An 18934-nucleotide genomic window follows, 5' to 3' on the forward strand; every position below is an offset into this window, starting at 1 on the left:
ACATGTATCAGCAAGTTTCTAAAATGGGAAACAACATTTAAAAATGTTAAAAGCATAAAACCTTTTGTGAATGGTATAGCTACATCATTTCGCGAATACTGGTTCTAGATATAAAACATATATTCAGCATTTCACAAACAAAAGTGAAATTCCAAAAGAAGCTAGCACAAGAACTCTCGAGGCATTCTGCACTATTAATCCATCTCAATTTTTTAAAAAAACACCACCCTCACCATAAACATTAAATTTCCATCATTCTCACAGAATATAGATCACCATGTAAACATATATGCAATTTCTTAATAGATGTATACCTTCAAGCCATCTTTCCAAAAATATATACTTCTCTGCATCTTTAACTCAAAAGTCCCACCCTATAATTCATATGCAGGCAGACAACATGGGCCCAATTCACAATAGGAACTGAGACAAAAATCTAACTTTACAACTTTCAGCATTTGCAAACGGCATTTAGGAGTAGTAAAGTTAGGAACCATAACTTTACTACTCCTAAATGCCCTTTGCAAATACCGATAGTTTTAAAGTTAGGATTTTCACTCAGTGAAACTTAAGTGTTGGTCTTAAGTTTAGCTTAAGACCAAAACTTAAGTTTAACTGAGACAAAATCCTAATGACCCCTTACGTTAGCTTTTTTAGAAATTATGAGCCCGGGAACCGTTCCTAATAGATGAAATGGCGGCCGCAACTTTCTGCTCAGGTTTCGTCTAGCCAATCAGAGCATTTCCGCACATGAAAAAGCCTAAGCGAAATACCCTCGGCCAGAGATATCATTATTATTTTAAACTTACATTACTCAACAACTACTGAATAGATATACAACAAATAAGCAAAAGGCACTTCCTTGAACCGACATCCACCTCCCTGCCAAATTTAGTGTAAGTCCATTCAGCAGTTGGGGCTGTATGTGTGGCTAACAGTTTGTATGGGAATTAACATTACAAATACAACCTTATTTTGCACCCCAAATTCTTGGTCCCCACTGCACGGATCACCCTCAAACTTTTCATAACAATAAAACTCATCTTGTCACTTTTTGGGGAAAATTTCATGAAGATTGGTGAAACGTGTCCATTGTTTTAGACATAGCAAAAATGCTTTTCCTATGGAAACATGGTCCTAACTACAATGCCCTACTGGCGACCGCCAATAGATAATATACAATATTAAACATTCATAGAATTTATTTATTTTACATTATAAAAAATTTGTATTTTAAAATATGTAACATTTATAAAAAAATATATAATAAAATATCAATATTTTTATGATATTTCTGTCAACAATATTTGTTTTCCTATATTTTTGTACATACCATTTAATTTGTAGGACACAATTTTGTGGTAAAAGATATTTTTGACACTATAGTTTTGTCAACTATATTGGTTACTAAAATATTGTGTCAGTGTTCCGCTGAACTACTGTCAGCGGTCTTTGTCCTTTGCCAGAGCATTTTAATCACTAGACACCTCCATCCATTCTTCATTGCAGTAGTTGTCTGAGGGAGATCATTTGAAACTGTTGCAAGAGAAAAAGGAAATAAATATTATGTCAGACATTGTTACTGGGGAAACACATGTGTGTTTACTAGGAAAAGAGCAATGTGAATATTGATCGTTGACTTTCAAAATGTGTTTATTGGTAACTGAAATTTAGCACTGCTAGCACCGTCATTGTCACACGACATTTGGAAGGAAGTCAAAAACAAGTCATGAATAGTGTTTAACCCCTTCCATGCTGCGCGAATTCCGCCGCTGTGCTGACGGTTTCTTGCGCGGGTGTGGTCATGACGGAACGGTTCCGTCATGAGCACAGCTCAACCGTGGCTCATGACGGAACCGTTCCGTCATGAGCACCGAAGGGGTTAAGCATGCTATTGTATTTTACTTTGATTATTTCATTCAACTGATTAGAAATTCACAATCTTGAGAGGAAAATTCAGCATAAGCCCAGAAAATCAGGTATTGGGGAGAGTTACATTTTACAGCATACATTCTTGGGAGTATTAAATAGTAGAAAACACCAGGGAATTAAGAGAACAAGAATAACAGTTTTATATAATGTTGCAGGGACAAACGTTTTAAATATTGTTTACAAACATTTCTGCAAGAAAATGTAAGATATTCCCAGGAGGGGAAGACAGAATACAAGGTAAGAGGCATGGCCTGTCATTGATGGTGGAGTGACCAGTCCCATCCTTTTTGCAAGGATGATGAATGTCTGTCAGAATGAACAAAGTTCAGCCTTCGAGACATTCATGTCAGGTGAGGCAGCCAGGCACTTTCAATGTGCTAAAATGCAGGTGCCTGACAGCATGAGCCAAGCTATGATGGCCTGAAGATTTCACAGCCCTGACGGTGTAGCCTCATCAGCCCGGCAAAGCACTTTGAGGTTCCCACCCTTTTGATGAGTGGGAGTGTTATCCTCCAGTTGGGCAGGATTGCAGCGTTGTCAGACTAGAGCTCCAAAAGGCTAAATATCTTCTCGCTGAGGCCTACTGAAAAAGATTTTCCACTGAGAAGAAGCTCAAAGTGGGGGAAAGCATTTTATTTGGCCTATCAAGGCAGCGCCTTGGGTTGATATTTTTGGCAGATTTGTCCTGGTTTTCAGGAGTGGTAGAATAAGTCCAGTTAGACAGAGCCAAGGGTTCCAGGATCTGAGGAACGTCACTTGGGGATGAAGGGACAATATCAGGACCTGTTAGCACCGGTCGGCTGGTAACTTCAGGAAAAGGCCTCTTGCAGCTAGTTGTGGCTCTGTAGCTTTCCCAGGGAGGGCAGCCAACTGACCCATGGAGTCTATTGTTTGTACTGGGTACAAGTGGGAGCAAATCTAGCTCTTCCGGTTTTCTCACATGTCTCAAACAGTAGGTGCACTCCCTTTATCATGCTTCCGTAGGCCCAGAATGTTTTGAAGAAGGTATATTGGGATGCCACATTAATGCCTTGCACTAGCTTGTTGATGGAGTGACAACTTGCCACTCCCTAATGAGTAGGGTAAACGTTTCCTTGGGTTACCCTAACATTTTTTGTAGCAGTACCTGTGTGTCCTACTGCAAACAATCTTACAGTACCCCTCACTCAGTTCTATTTGAAGCAGATCTGGAGAAATGCTTGGGATTCCAAATAGTTGTTAAATACTAGACTCTTTCAAGCATATACGGTAGAAATATATAGAACTGCCTAAATTGAGCTGTTTTTCATCATTTGTTTTCTATTCACTATGCAGTGTCTTCTACCAATGTGCACCTTTGTATATGATTTTAGGAAATGTAAACAATAAACTATTAAATACACACATACATACATACATACATACATACATACATACATACACTCACTAAATCTAAGATAGGGACACCCTTCTCACTTTGTATGGAGCCTGTGTGCCTACTGTGAACTGTCACTAGGGAAATGAGCAGCCCCTCATCTGTAGTCACTCTAAACTGGTTCTGGGGCAGCTCCCTCCCCTACTGGTATTGGTGCCTGCCTGACTGGGAGGACAAAAGAAGGGACCTGTTCAGGTGTCATCTGGAGGCCCGTTTGAAGTAAATTAAGTCTCTAGGCGAAGCTTAACTGGTCTTCCTGCCAGTGGGTCAAACACCTCCCCACACCCAGGCCATTGTCTCTGCTCTGGGAAGCGGTTTTCACACCTTATCAGGGCTATTTACCAGATGGGTGACAGTAGGAGGCTAATGCAAATCAACCTCTATATTTATCAAAAATCTAACTTCGACATTATGTTGAGCATTTAGTAAATATTAAAAATAGCCCTTTAATAATGTATTTAGCTGGTCCTAGCCTTAGATAGCAGAATGAAAATTGTATACTCCTTCACAGTGTTTCTATATGGGCCAACCATCCTTCCTTTAGTAAAGCTTTTAGGTGCCAGTCTCTGTAAGGACATGTTAACATTAATTATGTACATATTCTACTTTTAAATACCATGCACTTCCCATGTGCGCTACAAGGTCCACTTAGGGGTGACTAATATTTAGAAAATAAGTTTGCTCATGTGAAAACTAAAACAGCCGCACTCCAGTGGTTGGCCTGGAGCCATGTCTAGTACGTGGTGAAGTAATGTTGTATTCCATAGGTGAAATGTAACTCACCTATAATGCTGGATACCATATACTGTGGCCTTATCGGGAAGTTCAATAGGGGTCAGGGTACATGCACTGGGGCCCGGTTAGCAGTGTCACAGTGCAAATAGTCAAAAATCCAGCAGCATTAGTCCACTAATAATTGGGGAAACAATACAGAAAAGAGACACGTTCTCATAGCTTTTACATGTTTCTACCAAATAAAATACTAAAAAACAAAACTGGACTTACATTAACACTGATCATCATACCCCAGTTGTTCTGGTTCTAGTGCTGACTTGCTTTGACTTTAGTAATTCTAGCTATCAGGATCTTAAAAACTAAGGAAATGATTTGCACAGAATGCTACAGCGTGGTTTACCATGGTAATGACAACTCTCTCATCGCTGTGTATCTACATAGGCTGCCCAACATGAAACCGGTTTTCTTTAAGACACTGCTAATTGTCCAATAGGACAAATTTCAGCTTCATTCCCCTAGATGTACTTTACTGTCCACTGGCCGGTTTTTCCTGAACATCTCAATGGTCAGGACAGTCACATTGAACCTGCTCAGTAACTGTGGCAAAAGAGTCAAACAAATTGCCAATTTATCTTTGATCATTCTTTTTCATTCGTGGTATTTCAAAAGTAGTTGGTACAACTCCCTTTTAGCCAACTTAGTAAATAAAGTTCTGTTATATTAGGTATGTGAAGACCTATCAAGACAAGGAGTACCCCAGGCTCACACCAATAGCCAGTAGGATGCTCAACGTTGCTTGGCAAGAGCTCGACACTCAGCTTGCAGCTTGTTAGAAATCGCGATTTTAATTGAGGGCAGTGAAAATCCCACTCAAGCAACAACCACAATCTCCGTCAGGGTGAAACACATAAGTGACTAAATTCAACTGTGGTTAAACCTTTGGTAGGTTAGCACAAAAGCAGGCAGGCTTAACTTAAAGGTAATGTGTAAACTATGTATGTATCACACAAACAGTTATAAAGTCAAAACACAAAACAAGAAAAATCCCTCACCAATTTAGAAAAATAGAGTAAACTTGAATAAAGTATTTGATACCAATGCAACCACTTTTCCATGAGTATAACCGGTATTATTATGGGAAGGGTATTCAAAGTTTAAGGTAAAGACTAGTGTATAACAGATCAAAGCCCCAACCTTGGACATCTAATTGCATGAGACCAGGTCAGAGTCCCAAAATATGTTCAACATTGATGGACTGTGAGGAGGGTACAAGAAGTAAATTGGGTCCGATCGGTGTTTACCTTCAGCCTTAGAAAACATTTCAACAAGAAGTGTCTGATAAGTAAGAAGATCAGCGGGGTAGGACTGCTGTTTCAGAAGTCAAAAATCTAGAGGGGGATAAGGCTGAAGGCTGTCAATGATGAGGACTTCACGAGGCCAGGTACCCCTTCTGCGATGGACTGTTGAACAGGATTTGCTTCTGCGGCGAAGAATTAGCAGGAGCTATCATGAAGTCAGGCCTACCGCCGATGCACCTTTCAGTTCTCATAGCAGATTTTAGGCAAAAATGTTCTATCTCCCAAGTATTAGATTTTGGCTATCTTGGCACCTTTAGCAACACTTTCAATGGTCCCGGGCTGAAGAGGCATTACTTGTAGGGTTAGGATTCACTCAGGCTGGGTCAAGGTGTGGGTTTAAGATAGATGGAGCCTTTTCTGTTCCTGAGCTCTGATCAGGAGGTCAGCCAACTAACCCTTGACTCACTTTGGTAATCCTCGGTTCAAGAATTGGAATAGGGTTTAAGCAGCAGGGCATGCTTCTGAGGGTTCAAGGCAGGCGTCAAGTAGAAGCACAGTCCTTCCAGGTGCAGAAAAGCAGTTTTCTGAACTACACAGCAGGTTGTTTTCTGAATAACACAGAAGGTCACAGCAGAATGCAGTCCTCTGCGATTCCTTCCACGAGTCCAGAAAATAAACTGAAGAGTGAGTCTGAGGACCCTAGTCTTATACCAAGCAGCTTCTTTGAAGTAGAAGACTTTTCTAGAGGAATCCCTGTAGAGTGCTTTGAGGTTTCCTGCCTCCCCTTCTTTCACCCAAAAATTGCTACCTGAACACTGCAATAGTGCCAATTTCTATTGATTAGCAAGTGGGGCTGTGCCCAGCTCTGCCCCATCCTGCCAGTGATGGCCCATCCAAGCACACGTAATGCCTCTACCATGTGGCTGTTTGGGAGGAATTATCCAACTGCCAACTACACCCAGTTGTGTTAGCAAGGAAGAAGCTTTAGACACAAAATAACTGGGGTAGTAAAATGTCAACTTTCTAAAAGTGCATAAAGAACAGATGAAAGACGGAATGCTGAACAAATCAAACATTCAACCCCAGTCACAAGAACTGGGTTAAATTTATCATTGTTTTGCTCACCATGCCATTATAGTTTGTAATCTGCTGTATTCAAATCGGTCTTGAATCAGCTCCCCTTGGGAGCAGTTTAGCCCTATCTGCCAGGTCTAGTCCTCCCCGGCCCATAATGAATGTAGTAGCCTGGGACTGGTTTTGGGGTATCACCCCTCATCATCCAGGCTAGCTTTAATCCAGTGACATAGCGAGCACTGGAGCCACGTCTGCGAATACCCTTCCCACTTAGTGTGACAAATGCATAAAGAACAGATGAAGAAAGGAATGCTGAACAAATCAAACATTCACCCCCAGCCAATGATCTGGGTTATATCCATTGTTTTCTTTTTGCTCGTCACACCATTCAAGTTTTAAACCTGCCATATGAAAATAAGTTGTGACCCTGCTCCCCATGGGAACAGTTCAGTCTACACTACCAGCCAGTTCCTCTCTGGACCAGAAACAAGCATCCAAGAAAGGGTTTCGGGGTGTCACCCCTCATCAGCCAGGTTTGCTTGAATCTGGTGGCATTGGGAGCATGTGACCCACGTCTGGGCATACCCTACCAACTTAGGGCTACAAATGCATGGCTAGGTTGAACAAGGGTGACACCCCAAAACCAGTCCCAGGATGCTGGTTTCCAGTCCAGGGAGGAACTGGCCTGGCAGTTTGGGCTAGACTGTTCACAATGGGAGCATATGCCTATGGCTGGGTCCGAATTGGGATGGTGTGGTGAGCAAAAAAGTGATGAATTAAACCCAGATCTGTTACTCGGGATGAAAGTTTGATTTGTTCAGCATTCCACAAATCATCTGTTATTTTATCTAAATGTGGTATTTCATAACTTAAAATATGGCTTTACTATTGAAGAGGATTTTAAGGTGCAATTTGTTGGACATGAAACCTGAAACCTTAACCTGTTGTCAATCAAAAGGTGGCCCTTATTTCAATAAAAACTTTATTCGATCTAGTTAAATGACATAGATCATAAAAGCATACAAATGTAAAAAGACAATGTGGACATCCTTTGTAAAATTGATACAAACTAGTTAATAACACAGACCATGACAATTCCATTCAAGTAGACGTCAAAATCGAATGGGTACATTACTATGTCATACTGCAGTCCTTACCCAGCCCTCCACCAGTTGATTACTAAAAACATGAATGGTTAATTAAAAGAAGTATTGTATCTAGAAATATACATTTAAAGATGACAATAATTGTGTCTGTGTTATTAAGATCCCCAATCTGTATAGGATAAATAATTGTCCAATTAAATATTGAAGCTCTAAAAATTGGGATAATTTAAGAACTAGGTCACTTCTACCTTGCAAGACACGTTTTCAATGCATACAGGCCAACAGAAAAGATGCCACACAGAAACAGACATAGGGGGTCACAGAACTTCTTCATAACAAATAATGCAATCTGACATTGGTTAAAATTATGCCTCCTTAAAAGGGGAAGAATATATTTGGATCTCTGGTCCTTGTAGTATTTACAGAAGAAAAAGAGATGAAGGTAGGATTGCAGTGACAAATTGTCTCAGGGACACTGTGCCAAGTCGCTGAAAGAGTACTTTCTGGCTGGAAAGCCCAGCATCAAGGGAATTAAGTTGGTGCAGAATCTTAAAAGAATAAATCTGTGCTGTACATTTTTTATATCCTCCAGATACAGAAATTCACCTTCAGTTGTGGGAGGTAACTGATGGAAGAGTTTCGCTGCTGTTTTTGCTTGGTGAGTCTCCGTCCTTTCATAGACTGCCTTGGCCTGAAATAAGTGCTTAAGTTTCTTTTTGGTGAATTTGTAGCAAGAGCTCGGATTGGTATACAATTCTGGGAAGCCTAAGGAGTATAACGTGGTCTTAACATACTCCAACCAAGCAATTTTGTGGGCGTTGTCTAATGTCAAACAATTTCTTATTATTACCTGGTATATATCCAAGGTATTTCTTCTCCATATTGAATGCCACAGCATAAGAGGAAAAAATCTTACTGTGTCCGTTATGTAATGTAGGCCCAGTTCTAAATGACAAACATTGTTAGAAAACGAGGCGGGAATGAGGCGGGATTAAATGTATTAAGGCAACCCAATATTAACTTGGAGGGGATTTAGGCCTCACAGTAGTTGAAACTAATTTAGGAGTTTTTCACAACCAGGACATGTAAAACTTAAGAGTACTTACCCAACCGTTCAATTGCCAAGCGTCTTGCCCTTTGGTCTACCTAGGTCCTACCATAGTGGTGGCTTATATATAATCAGAGGGTAGTCAAAGGCTAGGCAAGGGACTATTTTGTAAAATCGAATTTGCAGTTTACAACTGTATTCAGGCTTCAAAGGCAGACATAAGGCATTTTTTAAAGGGCTACTTAATTGGGTTGCACAATAAGTTCTGCAGGCCTACTAGTAGCATTTAATGTACATGCTCTGGGTATATGGTTTACCACTTTACTATGGCCTTATAAGTAAACTAAGTATGTCAATCAGGTGTAAGACAATTTTACCATATTTTTGGGAGTGAGCACAATCAGTTTTGCACTGGTTAGCAATGGTAAAGTGCACAAAGTCCTAATGCCAGCAAAAATGAATTCAGATAAATAAGAGGGTAAAGGCAAAACGTTTGGGGGAAGTCCAGTTTGAACACTGCCTAGAAAACCTAAGTATCTTCTTTTCATAATACACAGTCACTCAGCGTTTGATATTGTGCAGAATGCATGCGATGGGGGAAGAAGTTCATTTTGTTTACTACTTGACCCTGCTGAAATAGAGAGAGATCTGTGCCAAATAAAAGGAGATTGGTGACATTCTCCTAAAATATGTAACGCTCAAGAAACCAAACACTTTTCAAGGCACATTTTAACTGTGTATGGAAAAGTGACTCTTTAGATGCAGCCTTCGAATATTATGCACTCTCATCTCCAACACTCACCTGATGAAATCAGATCTAACTGAGCTGACATGTTTATAGTTAGTGGCAATTTAATACCTAATATTTCATCAGTGAATAACAACACTTGCAAAGAGTACATCCTTAAATGTGTATCAAATTTTGCTAGTAACATTTTTGGTTTAGCAGTATTGATATTTTTTATTATTATTTTCTTTTGTTGTAACTTCCATATGATTGAGTTGAGGATGGACTGTTCAACAGACATGCACTTACAACAAGGGGGCATATTATCAAGGATGGCGTTAAAATTATCGCCGCTTTAGCCGCAGGAAACTGCCGCTAAAGCCGCGATAATAGGCTTGATAATATGCCCTTGAGAATTCCAATAGAAGCCCATGTTCACACCAGAACATGGGCTTCTATTGGAATTCTCTGTGGCATATTATCAAGCCTATTATCGCCGCTTTTAGCGGCAGTTTCCTGCCGCTAAAGCGGCGATAATGTTAACGCCGTCTTTGATAATATACCCCAAATTTCTTAATAAAGTAAGGAGCACCTTAACATATTTTTTTTTCTTTTTTTTTTTAAAGAGAAGGCTCTGCCTTTCACAGGAATATTGAATCTATGGAAACCAAAAAAAAAACAAATGCCACTGAAAATCGTCAGTTATGGGTTGCGCCGCAATCCATAACTTGCACAAGCTTTGAAAACCGTCACTCTTAGACAGAAAGATAGATAGATAGACAGACAGACAGAGATAGACAGATAGATAGATAGATGGATAGATAGATAGATAGATAGATAGATAGATAGATAGATAGATAGATAGATAGATAGATAGATAGATAGATAGATAGATAGATAGATAGATAGATAGATAGATAGATAGATAGATAGATAGATAGATAGATAGATAGATAGATAGATAGATAGATAGATAGATAGATAGATAACGTAACTACCTCATCGCTGAGAAAAAATAAATAGATACCTTTACGGAATGTCTTATTTTCGTCAGCGTGCCCCTCATGAGTTACGCAGACAGCAAGTGGAGCCGAAGTGGATTATAACCGAGTTCTCTTTCCTCATGTGAAAATGTTTCTTGTAAATGAAAGATCAAAACCCAAAGAGAAGACATTTTCCGGCTCCATGGTTTGTTGAGCTGTATTTTTATCCACAATACATATCGTCAAGAAGTTCAGATTAATATAAGAACAGTTCTTTAATAATGCAGCTTGTAGCCGGATGACTTTTCTTTAGAAACAAAGCTTTCAGTGCACCAAAGACTCTGAACATTGTTCGAACAAACCCACACAATACTAACATTTTTTAAAGTTTTCCTTTGGAAAAAATTAAAGGTCAGTTATATTTCTATCCCAGAAAGGGTCCCAAAACAATATTGAGGTATTTAATGTGAAGTTCACAAGCAACAGAAAATGACTTTATAATGTTTTGGAGTGCATGGAAAAAACACTGACATGGAACCCTCAGGCCACCTGCAAGGCAGAGCAGCACTTTTCTGTCTGCTACATTAAGGCCTGTCTAGCAAGTTTGGCAGCATTGCGCTGGGGGAGAAGCATCACATTGTTTCACAGCAGGCAATAAAGGGCCTCGCGTGTTTTTGTACAAGCATCTATATCTAGCCCAGGGGCCACTGCACTATTTATACTTCGCCTTTGATTCTGCCTTTGCTTTCACCCTTTGCTAAGAGAAATGCATACGCAGTCAGCGGGCATTACGAAAAGCATGAACAATTTTACCAGGAACAAAAACCAATTGGATTGGCGTTTAGTTGTGGTGAAAATGCATTTCATATTTAATGAATGGAATATACAATGTAATACAGTCTTCATCAAAAAGATCCCTTTTATTATAAGGTTAGCAGAGGTCCTATGACTTGCAGAAACCCTGTTTCTTGTTACATTATAATTTTAGAACTGTTCATATAGTTTGTTTGTACTGAAGGCGTAATAGGATTCTACAGTAAGTCAGTTCAAGCAATAGTAATTTAGACCCCTAGGCAGATGCATCTTACATTGCGGGCCTATTATTTGTCTTAGAAATGCTAACCATGTTAAAATACATGGATAAGTTATACATGGACGTCATTTCCGTAACCTCGGACAATTGTGGACAATTGTGGACCACATAATCTTTTAAATATATGCATTTCGTCATGTTTACGAAAACAAAACATGCTATGATACCTATTCCGCCATTCCGAACTTCTCTGGCATTACTTAAATTTTAAACAACTTGTGAGATGTTTTTGTGAAACCTTCTAAACTATGGTAGAAAGGGTTCCGGTGTACTTCAATTCAATCCAATTTAGTTCAATTCAGTTTAAATTTGTTGATTTAGACCTTAATCCAAAATCAAATAGACTTTACATTTTTAAGTAGTAACATACAAATAACATTCAGTATATCTTTAAAAAAGTAGCATAATAAAATAAAAAATAAAAATAACTAGGTTATAGCATGAAAAACTCATTAGGAGGAGGTATTACTAAATTAGTCAGTTCATCAATTTTTGTTATATTAAAAAATACAGCAGAAGAATATAACGTTTCATTAATTGAACAATAGCAACATCAGGACGAACACAAAGTACATGCTTTAAATCTTGCATTCCAGAATAGCAGAGATCAAGTATATTATCCACCTTTCAAAAATTTGACAAATTCCTACTCTAAAATTTCAAAGAGAAAGTACCCAAATGAATCATTGATATTACACAGTTTGAGCTATTATCTAAAGACAGTGCTAAATATTTTTCAGCCTGCTTACATAAAACTATATCAAGAATAGCATTGTACATTTTCAGGTTCCGACAGTAAGTACTATCATTTAGATAACTTAACCTAGGGATTGCATTTTATTAAACTATCTTAAGTTGAGCAGGAGCCCAGGACTGGAAGAAGTTTACATTCTAATTGTGATAAAATAAACCTGAGATTAAAATTCAAAGAAGAATCCTTTGTACACATGTAAAGGTTTCCTGATGAAAGAATTATCTTAAAGTGCTGTTTTGTGATTGAAGAAGACTGTAGGACCACCGTAGTATACCTGTCATTGCTAAAGAAGCTGAACTTGTCAATGCAATTCCCAGACTCAAGGCTTGCACAGGAATAGTCTGACTTTTAGATGTTAATTTGGAACGACCTTCATACAGATTCATGTAAATAATTTATCAATAAGGATGCATTCCAATACATATGACAGTGTAGGTGGAATTGAAGCTTAAAAAGTTTCCAATAGGTACTTCAAATGTTGCTTGCCAGATGCAGTCAGTGCTCCTATATGTGCTAAAGCCTTTTTGCCAATGTGGGGAAAGTGACTTATTATTAAGGGAATGTGTTAGCACAGTGCTTAGATAGGCATTTTCTTTCACCGTTTCCAAGGGAATTCCACCTAAATGCCAATTGAAAAGACGGTGCTGCTTTTTCCCTTTGAAGGACATCACTTTTGATCAAAGACAATTATATTGTCTGCATACATCAGGATATAAATATGTTTACGAACTGGGCTGGCAGGTCATGGAGATAAAATGAAAGCAATAAGGATGCCAATATATAACCCTATTTTATGCCATACTGTGTTGAAATGTTGAGAGTTACACCTTTATCGCCACCCATCACAATTTTGGTGAAAAAATGTAGAACAATGACCAGCCTCAGCAAATTTGATGCTATTCCTAACATAACCACTTTCTTCAAAAGAGATGAGCTATCCACCTTCTCAAACGCTGTTGAAAAATAAATCAAAACAGAGAACAGAATTTGTGATTTGAACACTACATACTTTACAATCAAACATTGCATAATTGCAATGTTATCAATTGCTGAATGTTTAGCTCTGAAACCCGCTTTTACCCAAGGAATCAGATCTCTTGTAGTAGTTCAATCTTTAAGATGTTCTAGGATACTACACTGTTGCGGGGCCATCCACGCGTGAGACCCACTAAGAGAACAGGAGGGGGAAAAGACTCACTGTACAGGGTCCTTTATGTCTCCCCAGCCCGAAAGACGTCAGCGTTTCAGGAGGGGCCTGCCGGAGGAAGAAACCGAATATTTGGAACCTGGCCCCTTTAACTGGAAGCGGGAAAGGAAGTGCGTCAGGACGATGTCACCGAGAACCTGCCATTAGAGGTAGACTCCGAGGAGGAAGAGGCGGATCCAGGAAGCTTCAGAGTGAATTGGAGTTGGAGCACAGAGGAGCCAAATACAGCCCGAGATCAGAAGGAGAGGTATCGAACCTCGTTACCCTCTCTCTGCGCAGAAGCGGTACAGCTGAGAGTGACAGGAGGCCTCCAGGAAGGTGCTGCGCAAGGTACGAGAGCGCGTTGCGGGGTGGGTGGGGAGAAAGCCTGCTATTTAGCACTCTTCCCGATTTCCCGCAATCATCCCGGACTCCCTGCACATTCAACTCCCCTAGAAGTGTGTGTGGCGGCTCTGCAATGGTGCTCCCTCACTCCCTTCCCCGATATATACAAATAAGGACAGGGTCTCACTGACACCCTATTCTTTCTTTTGTCTACCTCAACAACCTACTCCGAGCGAGACTTCCCAAGAAACAGGACGTGTTGAAAACCTGTTTCCCCGGTTCAGACTTTACAAGCCAAGAAGGAGTCGCAGAACTTATCTTCCATGATCCCTAAAAGTAGAGTGGTGATAAGAAGAAGTACCCGGTACCGATTTGATTTGACAAAACAATTAGTGATACCAACAAACTTCCATTAAAAAAATAAAAACATATCAATCAATCAATCAATGAAAACTTTATTCGGATTATTGACAATCCATAAAAGTGCAAAAGAAACAATTATAAAATCATACAATAAGATAAAATACTGTTTACACATGGGGGATAGTCCGTCTAAACTTTAAGACCTTGTAGACTGGGCACGAACCGCAGTTTTTAAAAAAGAGCTCACACGAAAGACAAGTTCATCATCATCCAGGGACAAAATCATTGAAAATGCAAGTTCCAGGCTAATTGGTTTTGATTTTTAAAATACGGAGTTAAAAACCATTTAATATACTTCATATAAAATTTACAAAAGAATAAAAAATGTAGAGTTGTTTGCCTACTCTGGGAGTCACAAGGGCATGGCTCAACTGATTGATCATTAAAGTTCCATAAAGGGAAGCTAAGTGCATGTTTAATGGTGCCTGCCCTAAGGCGAAATATAAGGCCTCGCTCCCAATGGCTCAATGGAAGAGATAAATATCTGGGTGTGGGATACATTATAAAATTACAGGCTAAGTAACCAGAAACACTAGATTTCAAGGACTCCCTTGCTACCCTTTCGGCATCAAATAACATGTAAAGTGCTTTTTTGAGTTCACATTTAGTGGGGTGCTTAGTGGTAGAAGGTTTCAAGAAAATGTCTTCAAGGTTCACGCTGCGAAGAATACTATGCACCCCTGATAGCCAGGGAATGGTCATGCCCCTATCGCAGCGGAGACAATCCTCAATGATATCCCTAGTCAGTTTAGCGGCGGGATTTTTCCAGATCGACAGCCAAAAGAGGGCTGGACGGGCACGAATAAAATCCCCTATAAAATGCAAACCCAATTCCCTATGGCATATAAAATGTGGGGAAGTAATGGGAACACAGAGAAGTTTCCTACAAAATCTGTGTTCCTCGGTAGTTATATCAGAGCAACTGGCAATGCCCCAAACCTCAGCACCATAAGTAGCAACCGGGACGCATTGAGTTTTGTATATTTTTAAGATAGCAGGCAATGCCCCGGTCAATTTTGGGCGGGGGAGGCTCAAGATGGAATTAATGGACTTTGAGAACTTACTCCTGGCGTGGGCAATATGCCCACTCCAGGAGTTGTTCGCAGCAAAGACCACTCCCAAATACGGGAAACTGCCAGTTGACCCCAGTCTTTCTGCCCCCACTACTATGCTGCCAATATGATGCCTCTTCGGGCCGCAAGACATTACAAAAGACTTTTTAAAATTGGTCTTCAGATCTAGGGAATCCATATGTGCAACAAAGCCATTCACCAATATACGTAATGCGTTTGGGGTGCGTCCCATGAGAACCGCATCGTCTGCATATAGCAGTGCGGGGAGATGGTTATCTTTTATAAGCGGGACATCGCCGGTTAAAGAGACCAGATATTTGTGTAGGCCGTTAATGTATATTATAAATAAAAGAGGGGCTAGGACACATCCCTGTCTGACCCCTCTATTGACTGTAACAGGCTCAGAAACCTCACCCCCGGTGCCAATCCTAACACAGGCCTTCAAATCCCTATGCAAATAGGCCAAAAAATGTACCAGCGATTCATCCAAACCATAAACTATCAAGGCCTTCCAGAGTAATGACCTATTGACAAGGTCAAAGGCGGTGGATAAGTCCATGAAGGCCAAATAAATTGGGCAATTACGTGCTACGGTGTACTTGCCCAAAATAAGGTTCAGATTAAGGCATTGCTCCGCAGTTCCCACTTTATTGCGGAAACCCAGCTGACAACTCTCTAGAATATGGTTGTCCTCGGCCCATAACAGGATTTTATTATACAGTACTCTCCCTAAAATCTTTAGAGTATTGTCAATGAGGGAGATAGGCCTGTAGCATGATGGTTGTGAACGGTCACCTTTCTTAAAAATAGGCACTATGATGCTAGATGTCCAGGTTGGAGGTGGTAAAGAGGTAAAATTTAAATTCTTAAAAACATTCAATAAGAGTGGGGCCCATAAATCAGGGTGGGTCTTAATAATGTCAATTGGGAGGCCGTCAGGGCCAGGGGCTTTATTCCCCGCGCTCTATGCGATGGCCTCCATTACCTCAGATAGTGATATATCAGCCCGTGGGGGGCTGTTAAACATTGGGGTGGCCGCCGCAGAAGGTGGGACCGCGTAGATCTTAGAAAAGTGGTCCACCCATGCAGCTCCAGGGATGGTACAATCTATTGGGGTCGCGACCTGTCCCGCGCAGCGCAGGTCTTTGACCGCGGCCCAAAAAATATCTCCCCTACCACGGGCAGCAGTTTGTACTAGCACCTCCCAGCGCTCCTCGAGAATCTCCTCCTTCCTTCTCCTAATGGCTAATTTATATCGTGACCTAGCGTTTTTTACATCAGACGGATCCCTCGGGCTAGCAGATAAGGCTAGTCGCAATTCGCGGTTGGCCAGGGAACACTCATGATCAAACCATCCCTGGTCATCCGTCAAGGCGCGCAAAGGAATCATGAGCTGTGCGCGGAGCGCTGAGCAGATCTTGACAAAATCATCTACTACCCCAGGATTGGGACTTAAATCGGACAAACATGAGAGGAAAAGAGCAGAATTGTCTCTAATCAAGGTCTGTACAGTCGTCATCACATTAATACCCCTCCATTTTAATCTGAGATTATTTGAGCTTAAGGAGAGATTCCTAGCGCCACATTCCTTATTGTAAACCGGTCGATGGATAATCTTTAAACTGATCTTGATAGGGTTATGGTCCCCTTGGGACATTGGAATTACCTTGGCCTCACTGATACGGTCTGTCAGGCCAGGGGATATAAAAATGTAATCAATGATTGAAGAACAATCTCTACCTCTGAATGTTGGCGCTAGGGGGACAGTTGGAAAGCGGTCCATAACATTCTCCAAATTGTGTGTGCTCAAGAGAATAGTTAATTCCACACCCCTTTGGCACCCCAAGCCTGAATTACAATCCTTAGGAGTTGGATAGTCACCATTTAATTTCGCATTAAAATCGCCACCCAATACAAGGCCGGAGGTATCATTAAAATCATCCCTAGCCTCCAGGGTGGTGATAAAATTAAAAACGTTCCTAAAATGTATATTAGGTAGTGAGCTAAAATCATTATTATAAAAATTTACTAAGAAAAGACTAGTTTTCTGTTTAAATAATATGGCCTGGAAATTCTGATTGTTTGTCGGTATGACCCTGGAAGAGCCTCCAGCAGAAATGTTAATCCAGATAGATAAACCTCCAGAAGGGCGGCCCATTCTAGATTTTGCGGCAAGAATATTATGGCACTGAAACCCATTAACATGGAGATTGACCGTTGCCCACGTCTCCTGTAACATAATTATATCTTGACTCTGAATAAAATTGACCCACCCAGGGTCGAGGAGCCTTTGTTGAAGGCCTGCTATATTCCAACTTATGACATTTAAGTTACCTGTCCTTGATGCTATACACTCTAAGGAGTTAGCGACATTATCAGAAGTCATAGGTACAGGTGCTAACGGCAGGATAGGATCCTCTATCAACGGTAGGGCAAGGAGATCGTTACTCGAACTTGGTTGTCAATCAGGAACATCTAGATCAGACAAACCCAAGAAACGATTGGCCAAAGGAAGGGCCGTAGGCGTGGGCGCACAATTATTGGAAATGGGTTTATAGAAATAGCCAAGAGAAAACATACAAATGTTCGTCATAAGCCCTGGCAATAACTCACGAGTGCGCATTAGCGATTGAACAGTGTGGGGTCTGCAAAAATTTATCACAATGCAATCCCCGCTAATGTTTTTTGCCGATGAGCCCACCCATCCCACTCTCCGCACCATTAAAATTTCATGCAATCTGGCCGGTTCAAAACCCTTGTGTTTCCTTAACCAGTCCACACATTTATTACGAAGGTCCACCCAAGATTCTTTCTTATTCTCGGGCAAACAGGGGACTCCGGCTAAAATTATAACATAGGGATAGGATGCGGGGGGGAGGTTTAGAGTCACAGTGCTGGGCGAAGTCTTCGGTGGATCTGGTACAATGAGCCGTGGTCTAACATCAATGTCCGATGAAAGAAGAGAGGTCGTCGCCGGTAAAGGTTGTGTTAGACCATTAGATAGACGCCGAGTACTATAAAAACATATCCTCCTAGAACCTTCTGTCACTCCTCTTATTGCCCGCGCTTACATACACACACAAACCATTCCTACTGCATCAAGAAAAGCGGTCTGACGATAATTTCCTGGGATCGAATATGGAACCTTTATTATGTAGTGGAACCACTATACTTCCAGTTCAAGAATACAGTATTTCACCCCTTACATAACAATGTGCAAAGAGAGGGGCTAAAAGCTTGCCCCAAACTTTTGGGGTCTCTTTTAGGAATTTTACTGGATATGGTTAGGACTCATAGCTGCAGATGATCTTGCTCTTCTTATTTGCATAGCAATCAGCTTATCTGTAGGAGGACTTACATTCTCAGAACGTTCTATTTGGCAAAGCCATGGATTTAGAAGGAAATTGTTTACTCTGGAGTTGACATTTTTTTAATATATTTCTGAAAATGAAATATATTTGAACCATTCAGAAGCTGGAATTGAAACCATTTCAGAAGCCCGTTCATTTTCACTATATTTCCAACTTTAATTACAAAAGAGCTTATTATTTTTCATAGGAACTGCTGGATGGTGTTCAAACCAATATCCATTTGCTATCCTCTGAGCACAAAACAAATATGCTTTTTTCCATAAAAATTGGATTTCCTTCTACATGGTAGCCCTATATTTACTTTATATTATTTATAATTTATTTTACAGGGAAGCTCCTTTTCCACAGCGTCCTTTGACATCATTGTTTTCT

The sequence above is a fragment of the Triturus cristatus genome, chromosome 2_2 (genome assembly GCF_964204655.1).
Source record: "Triturus cristatus chromosome 2_2, aTriCri1.1, whole genome shotgun sequence".
NCBI lineage: Eukaryota > Metazoa > Chordata > Amphibia > Caudata > Salamandridae > Triturus > Triturus cristatus.